The following is a 9,019-nucleotide window of genomic DNA, read 5'->3' as shown; positions in this document are numbered from 1 at the left end:
GTTAGTGACTAAATTACTCAATCCCCACACAGATACCCAGGAGTGCAAAGCAGCTGGCTGTATTTTCTCATCGGACTTTTCGGGTTCTGATATGAAACACAGCTTTCAAAAGCTGACATTGGATTTGATTGAGAGCCAAAACAAATCAGATAAGACTCCCTGCAGGTGTCTGTGAGGGAAATCAATCAGCTGGTGGCAAGCCTGTACACATTTTCTGAACATTTCAAAATACATTTGCTTTAATGCTTTAATAAACTTAGACACAATACTCATTATGATGTATTATCTCACTCAGGCTCATTTCAAGTCTCAATTTTCTAATCATACAAAATATGAATTATAATAAGATGGTTTAAGATAGAGGAATGAGGGGTAAATATTTACCATTCATGACTTTGGTTAATTTTTGATAGCACCAAGAGAAAACTGTTAAAACGTTTTAACAAAATACAGTTTGAACCATTGTTATGGTCATAGTCATTGTCCTGCCATGGGGGGGCGCCAGTGTTTTCTTATGAATGTGTGATACTGACAGTCTCAAGTAGTTGCTTTTGTTTTCAGTTTAGTATTTATTTAGGCTGATCCAGCCAACTACCGATTGACCCATTGAACAGTTGCACCTCAATTTCCCTCGGGATAAATAAAGCTTCTTGAATCTTGAATCTTCAGTCTAGGAGCTGTTTGACAGATCGTATACGACATTGGGCACAAATGTGTCAAAGGCCCCAACGTTCAAGAGCTGCTCCCCAAAGTATCATATCATGTTATAAAAAATAACATGGGAAATTATTGGAAAAGCACACTAGCTCAGTCAAACATTTAAGCTGTGCATGTTGCTTGACAAATGGTAAAGTTCAAGCTTGTCCAATGTGAGGGAGCTGATTTCCAATAGAGGAAGACCAGTGCTTTGCACTGCCAGTCTGACAAATCAATACATTTGAAAGTCTCTCTGTGGACTTTAGGACAGTGGCATGGAGACATTTTATGTACTAAATGTGTGATTATTGATATATTTTTATTTTACAAAAAATGTTTAACATTCAGAATTGTATTGTTATTATTGATATTTGTGATACAGGAGTTCATAAACTATTATAGCTTAGATTATTACACATTTGTAATAATCTTTCATTACCAAAAATGTTTCTTGCACACGCTCGAATGTCCAAGTCCTCTGAGCATGCCTTGAATGAAAGGTGTTCCTAAAGACGTGGTGCTTTGTTCTACAGCTGTAGGTGAAGCGATAGGAGGCACATCACATTCCACAGCTCTTCTCCCGGTGCTGTAGTAATTTCAACTGGGAGGTCTCCACTTAGCCGGCCAATGAGCAGACGGCTGTGTGTTGGAGACAGAACCCGATTGGCTCACAGCAGAATATTGCTCTTAAATCGACCGCCGATTGGTCGGACGCGTTGTCCAAAGGCTCGACACCCGCACCCGTTTTCTCTCCTCAGTGAGGACGACGTTTTCCATCCCGACCAGAGAGAAAAAACGGCAGAAAGAGAACATCTACCACGCCGGGGTTTGGTTGGAAAAGAGAAACCCTCAGCTGCTATACCGGGATACAAATACTGTACCAAGTGGAGATTACAGCGGTGTTCCCCGGGGCTTCCTTTACGGTACGTTCTGCCCTGCTTTTGTTGTTATAGTGGCTGATAGTTTGACTGAGTCCACTGCTTTGAGACACACTGGTGTCAAATGACACCAATCATTTTGTGGTTCTTTACTTTACATGTGCATCGGCTTTTGGAGTATCAATCAATAACCGAGTGCATTGAAGTTTTAAACACTTTGTTGCTTTGTCCGTGGTGTGTCTCCTGGTTCCTCACATACCTTGTTGCTGCAGAGACACTTTGGACTGCTGAAGTCTCTGAAGTTCACACGGCTTGTACCTTTGCTCATTGACTTTTTGAAATGCCTGGCTTGTTTTAGTAGATGTATAACTATCTGCAATGTAAGGGAAGTGTACAGAGCAGCCTGTAGGATCTTAAAGTGAAATCCTAGTCCCGGCTCCGCGAGGGCAGAAGGGCTTCATGGAGGTTAACACACCAGGAATTTACCTTGGTGTAAATGGAGCAGACATAAACTCAGTTAAAGTGGACAATTTGTAAGAAAAGCACCACAGAATAAAACAGTGATTTAAAAAAAGTATTTTCAGGAAACTACTATAACCTTAACATATAGCAATATTTACATGGAATATAGATTACATATAGATATACCTGTAAAAATAATAAAATAATGCTATCTCAGGTCCAAATTATATGGCAGATCACCTGTAGATTATACAAATTCCATAATGGCTGAAATAAACTTTTAGTTGTGTGGTTAATGAGTGCTCTGCAAGCTAGTGTTTGTATTCAATTAAGGATTGTAACATCACATGACATTTAGTGGACTTTTATCTAAAGTGACTAACATTCACCTCTGTACCGCAGACATGCATGATTTGGGGTTCAGTATGTTGCAAAGGACATTTAGACTGGGGCCTGGGATTGACACACTGACCCTTCGATTGATAGAACACCGTTTACCACCTGAACCACAGTCGCCCTGTCAGGCCACAATTTTTAAGTCTTCAGTATTTCGAGCATGTTGCTTGTGAAAATTAAGGCATGATTGTGGACTACAGACTTGCAGATGTTGAAAGCCAATCAATTCTTCAGGAGAAAGAGAGGGTTATTTCAATTCTATCAAACTCCATTCCATAATTTTTGTATGGGATTAAACGTCCGGCAACGCCCGGCACTAGTATTGAACATTTTCAAACTATTCCTGGTCCTAAACAAAGGCGACTGGAAATTCCCTCTGTGTCGAGGAATGATTCAATGATTTAACAAAGTCAAGAGTGATCCAACAGGGTCAGGTCAGCGTCCTCCTCACGTTAGAGCTGAAACCACATGTTGATAATCCAATCATCAAACAATGTAGTTATTCAGCAATTTAATTCACCAATTCATTATTGAATTTATTTCTCAAGCCAAAATACCCAACATTTTCTTATCCCTGTTTATCCCTTTTATTTTTGCTTTTTTCCAGTAAAAAAGGTAATAGAATCATAATAAGGCCAACAAAGCTTTGGATTGTCGATATTTGGTTGGGCAAGCAAGCCTTATTTTGTCATGAGGGAGTTATAATAAGCATTTTACAGATATAGAAAATCATCAATATAATAAAAAATTATGAAGTATGACCCCCACTTTGTCATCTGGTTGGGCAACAATCCTAAGGCCTTTTTGGGCTGAAAGAGACTACTCCACTAAAGCCCCCAGAACCCCTAAATAATTACAATAATCAACCCCCACATCCCACTTCAGAACATTTCATCTCAAAGTCTCCCACACCAACAGATGTGATGTGTGCACTGTGTTCCAGCGGCAGCAGAAAAACATTTGTTTTTGATTCCTTTGGCGACATATTGTTCGCGGTGTTAATCCCGCTGAGCACAGCTGAAGACTGTCGATCTCTAGTTGTTCTAGTTTTCATTTAAAGGTCTCCCATTATGCTATATTTGAACAACATATTGTAGGGCCATATCTATACAAAACATGTCTGTGAAGTGTTTTGCTCAAAATCCCAAACAGATCCCCGATTGTAGCATGCCTCACCCCCCTCTATTTCAGCCCTGTTCCTGAAGTGCTGATTCTGTGACTGTAGCTTTAAATGAACTAGCTGCTGCTGGCCACGCCCCTCTGGAGCGTCATGATCTCTCCTCTGAAGAGAGTTTTCTACCGGGAGAAACTCAGCTAAACGCTTCCGTGATTAAACGCCATATTATGTTCCAAACCACATCCAGCATTATCTCTGAAACACTTCTCAGTGTTTACCACTAGAACAGAGACATTATATGTATTATATATAAAACAACTCTAAGTCCCTCCTGCAGACATCCTGCTGAACACACAGACAGCTGGGGGGGTTCAGCTCGCTGGCTGTATATGGCGGACGATAGGTTGAGACATGTCTGGTGGGTGGGACGTTGCCAGGAGTTCAATGTAAAGCCAGCCCACATTTCGGTTATGACGTCATATCGTCAGCAGATCTGGATCAGCTCGTTTGTACCCCCATTTTTAGAGATGTGGGTAAGGAGGAAAAGAGAGAGGGTTGTATATTCTGACACTTTGTGAGTCTCCTTATACACCAGGGACACATATTTATTTAAAAGACATCAAAAAGTGCATTTTGCATTATAGGGGACCTTTAAAGTATTCTCAACTGCTGAATGTCCAAATTGACCAATCAGAGTCGAGTATTCAACTCAGCTGTGTAATAAATCTGGATATTGAACGGGAGGTGTTGAGGCTCTCAGTGCGGTCCCTGCATGTGTCTTCCTGCCCGTCATCAAAGTGTCCTGAGGTTCAGACAGCAGACAGACCATCTGTTCAGCTGCTTCGTCTGCACTCCCCTCCCTCTTCTTCTCCGCCTCCATCATCATCCTCACACACTCCTCTCCTCCATTCTGCTCAACTCAGTGTGACTTATCAGCCCTGTGTGTTGAAGAGAGAATCCCTCCGTCTCTACACACACACACACACACACACACACCCACACACACACACACACACACTCAGTCACGTATGGTGGTTGTCATGGAAACACAGCGTTTCTGAAGGCAAAAGACAGAACAGCAGCCATGTGCTCCTGGTTCAGAGACCAGAATGTGTGTGTGTGTGTTTAGGGTTGAGACAGAGGGATTCTCTCTTCAACACACGTTTACGGGCGATGGATTATTAATCATCTCCTAAAATGAGCTTGTATAAAATCAGGTTGTCTTCAGGGTAATATTTATCTGTAAATAATTATATCTGTGTGAGCTAATGATCCGGTGGAGTTCCAGTGTGGAACAGTTTGTTGCTGTGGTTTCAGAAACTTAGCTCCCTTTTCAACGATATTCCAGAAGGGGGAAAAAAAATGTTGTTCCATTTTTAAATTACAATACCAAGTGCTCATTTATAAAAACACAAGTCAGAGAAATGGCCAGCAGCATAAAGTTCAATATCCACACTTTGGGAATATAGGCCAGTTGACATGTTTCCAGCTAATGTCATTCTTACTGTCGACTGATAGACTGCTGTTTAAATTCCTCCTTAAAGAATCATACAAAAGCCCCACTTAAAATCTTGTGTTTGACAGAAATGTGTTCATAAGTTTTTGACAAGTAAGTAGTTCAGCGTGAATAAAGTATTGTTTTGTTATACTAAAGGTTCAAACTAAATGCGATCAGAGGATACTGATTTTAATTTAAATGTTGTTACTTTTACACTATTATATATAGATTTGGCAATTAGGTTTTGGTGTGTTCTCTCCTGCGTCGGCCCAGCAGACCTTTTGTTTGTCTGGCTTCCTGTACGGGATTATCAACATCCTCTCATTCGTCTCTCCACCCACTGGAACTCAAGCCAACCCAGAGCACTTTCTGCTCCTGCCTCCGCCTGGTCTGCTCCTACACATCTGTCTGTCTTATCCCTTACCTCTGTCTGCCGGTCTGTTTCTGTTGCTCTGTGCAGGGAGGAAGTGTATTTCACTTACAATAAGACCAAATACCATGGTGCGGACATGGCATATTTCTGCAGGACGACACAGAAGTTAGCTTGGCAAGGGCTTCCTTGCTAATTATTCAATTGGATTTTAGAATATAGCAGAGAACTGGATTTTTCAGCGTACACATGTTAATGATACTTCAACTTTATGTTCAGCAAGTAATTCCTCATATGTTAACACTGCTTTATGATTTCCAAAGAGTAAATGCAATCTCAAAAGTAATGAAGAAACTAAAGTGGGATCACATGGCTGCCCTAAATGCGGCTAATGTTCAAGTCAAATAATGAGAAACGTTTCTGTGCGTTGCTTACCTTTTCACTGAACAAGCTGAAACGTTGACTTTATTTAAATGTGTAAGCTCAACAGGTTGCACATAACTGTATTAAGTTAGTTGAAAGCAATAATATTAGGTTGAACATATCAGAACTAATATTGTTTTCAACTAACTTAATACAGTTATGTGCAACCTGTTGAACTTACACATTTAAATAAAGTCAACGTTTCAGTTTTTTCAGAATGATAGAGTGATTTTGCGTAGATTTTAAGTTTGTACTTCCATCCAGTGATGTGGGGCTTAACCTTTAGATATTTGCATTTATGTATGATACAAATAAAAGTTTTTAAAAAACTACCCAAACTTTCCTCAAATGCTAACTCATTTCCGTGTTTGAGGACTCATTCCTGCAGCTCTCTGATGGACTCTTGAGAACTGTAACACTGGGTCAGAATGTGTCACATCAGCTGTGTGTAGTGTGCAGGCTGGTGTGTACCTTCAGTTACCCCGGCTGCTTAAACACATTCCTCTCACTGTTTACTCTCCTCTCAGCATCTCCCTTCTACCTTGCTCTCTTTCCTTTTGTTTTCTTAAACTCTGTGTTCACACGCTCTGCCCTCTATCAGCCTCCCTCTCCTCCCTCCCCTCCTGCTCCTTTCTGAGCTTCTCTCCTGCTCAGTGAAAAAAACAAAGTTAACAAAGGTTACGTTTTTGTCATCTTGGGGTGTGTTGATCAGGCCCCCAGGAAGTGCTCCGGACTTTGAGGAAAATATTCGTAGTGGCCAAACAGCGGGTACTACAACTTCTTCACCAGTCCGTGACGTCACCGGCCCAGAAAGACTTTTTCCCATTGACATACATTAGAAAAGACACGTCTGTAAATCGGTGGATAATTAAAAAAACAAACAAATAAACTACCCAGTATGAACCCTTTTATAGCCCTTATTAAAAACATTTGGTCCTTAAAGTTGTAAAATGTGCTAAAACCTGAAATCAGATTTATTTTCTCTCTCCATTCATTCTACTGAGCCGAGATCGGGGGCGGGGCTTATGGGGAAACTCAACTGCGCATGCTCTATGCTCTCGACAGCCAGGCATGATGGGTAATTTGTGACGTTTTGCTCTTGAAAATCTCAGGCATTTTCTCTTTCTCTCCCAGGAATGAACGAGGTCCGGTGTCCAACGCTGTATCCAGTTCTTATTATACATCCATGGTGTAGAACAACTAAAGCTAACTGTAATGCCTGAGCTCAATCAGTTTAAACTAGCATATACATTCACCAGTTTTGGATATTTCACATTGAGAGTGCGATGGAAGAGAAAGATTACAATTTTATTGAAATGTGTCTGTTTAGAGTTATGTTACCTCGCCCAGGATATAGACATTTCAGATTTCAGGTCAGGTTTGGTTTGAATTATTTTCAAATTCTTCCTCTTTATTTTTCTTTCGGGAATTAGGAAACCGAGACTTTCTTGGAATGCACGTTGCCACTGATACAAAGACACAGTGTGTCCTGCAGGCCCGGCCAGCAGGGTGATCTGCCTCTGTGGAGTCACTGTTAATAAAATATCAGCTGAGTGAAATGTAATGTACAAACAAAAGATTCAGAGAGGTGCTTTGCATGATTCTTACAGAAATAACTAATCAATGACTTAAAAAATTGGTAGGGTATTCGACAAACTAGTAGAGGAAAGCCAGTGGTCTCGTGGTGACTGTTGGTTGAACAGTATGGTTAATAACCCTGAGGTTTGACAGGTTGCAGAAAGGGTTATCACACTGCAAACAGAAGCATTCACGAGAGCTACAGTGTGAGTGTAGGCAGAGTTTTATTCTTGGAGGGAGTGTGTTTCCATCTGAGTGGAGGAGTGTGTGTGTCTATGTTTAGCTCTGTTTGTTTAGGACTCGGTAATTATGGCTGGCAGCAGAGTCTGAGTTAGAGCAAGCAGAGGAATGCCTTTGGTCTTCTCCTGTCACTGAAACTTCCCAGCCTGTGTGTGTGTGCGTGTGTGTCCGTGTGCACGCGTGCCAAATGTTCATGTTTTTTTTGTACTTTGAGTAGGCATATTAGATTGATTGCTTGCATGTTTCAATGTTATAATTTGCTGACATCAGCCAAGCAAGCCTTCACCCCTGAGCGTTTGAAAACACACACACACTTTCTCTTTCCAGGCTTCTTAACAAGGATGCCATAAGTCATGGTGTAGCAAATGCACGTGCATATGAACACAGCCTTGGGAGCAACAGCGAGTGACATCATGCTGCTGGTGGGGGCCTGTGTGTGATGTGTGTTCCAGATGTAGGATAGCAGGCTGAGGCACTGACAGTCTGGGGGGGGTGGGTCAGCAGCTTCCGCTTGTACAGGCCTAGGTTCAGTTGACCAAGGACAGATTTACACCCCCGATGTTTTCCTTGCTGATATTTAATGTAAAAAATATCTAAAAATATTACAAGACTTAAATTGTTAACACATACATTTAATACAATTAGTGTTCCAACTAAATCATATTTTCAGTTTTTTTTCTTTTTCATGATTAACTATTGTCTGCCATCACAGATGGAACAGAGTGGTGCGGGAATGAGTCCTTGCTAACACTTTTAACATTTCCCGTCCCATTGTCTCAATGTCAATGTTTTTTAGGTGCCTAAACCAAAGTCTGTTTTCAAAACAAGTTTAAGAGATTTACCGATGAGATGTTCGGTTTACACCCTAACCTCTTTGCTCCCGCAGATTGCATAATCCAACACACAATACAAATATCCAATAGGCTTTGTTGATGGACACACTATGTTTTTTCTACTTCTGGGTTCGCCCACTAAAAAATCCCTGCACCACTTTATTTTCCTCAGCTAATGGCAATATCTTTAAATGTTAGATTTTAGAGCTTTATCAGAAGAGAAAACGACGAAATGAGAGTTTGGAAATCACACATGGCATTTTGGATTGGCAAAGGACTCAAACGATCAATTAGCAGAGCTCTTCTGCTGGGGACCCTTGCATTCATAAAAATACTGATAAAGAAAATAACTTCTTGGTCAGCTCCATTGATTTGATAATACTCCTGCATTCTAAAGCAAGCCCAGTTCACCAGAGGGCACTGACTGAAAATCACATAACTTCTTTATAATAACCCACTCAAAGGTTCCTTTAAAAATGTGTTTACATGAACTTAGACTCTGTCCTCTATAATTGGCATTTATTGTTT

The 9,019-nt window shown here is 40.8% G+C and overlaps 1 protein-coding gene across 1 annotated transcript in view; it reads left to right on the top strand.

Annotated features, from left to right (window-relative positions):
- The first annotated feature begins 1,428 nt into the window (after positions 1–1,428).
- Positions 1,429–9,019, top strand: part of ccdc102a (coiled-coil domain containing 102A) — a 53,772-nt gene continuing 46,181 nt past the window's right edge. Inside the window, exon 1 of the mRNA XM_063880478.1 lies at positions 1,429–1,619. The gene's annotated coding sequence lies outside the window, so the exon portion shown is untranslated. The remainder of the gene's footprint in view (positions 1,620–9,019) is intronic.

Source organism: Eleginops maclovinus, chromosome 4, assembly GCF_036324505.1.
Source record: "Eleginops maclovinus isolate JMC-PN-2008 ecotype Puerto Natales chromosome 4, JC_Emac_rtc_rv5, whole genome shotgun sequence".
NCBI lineage: Eukaryota > Metazoa > Chordata > Actinopteri > Perciformes > Eleginopidae > Eleginops > Eleginops maclovinus.
The sequence above is the reverse complement of the archived record's forward strand: the minus strand, read 5'-3'. Positions and strand labels throughout refer to the sequence as shown.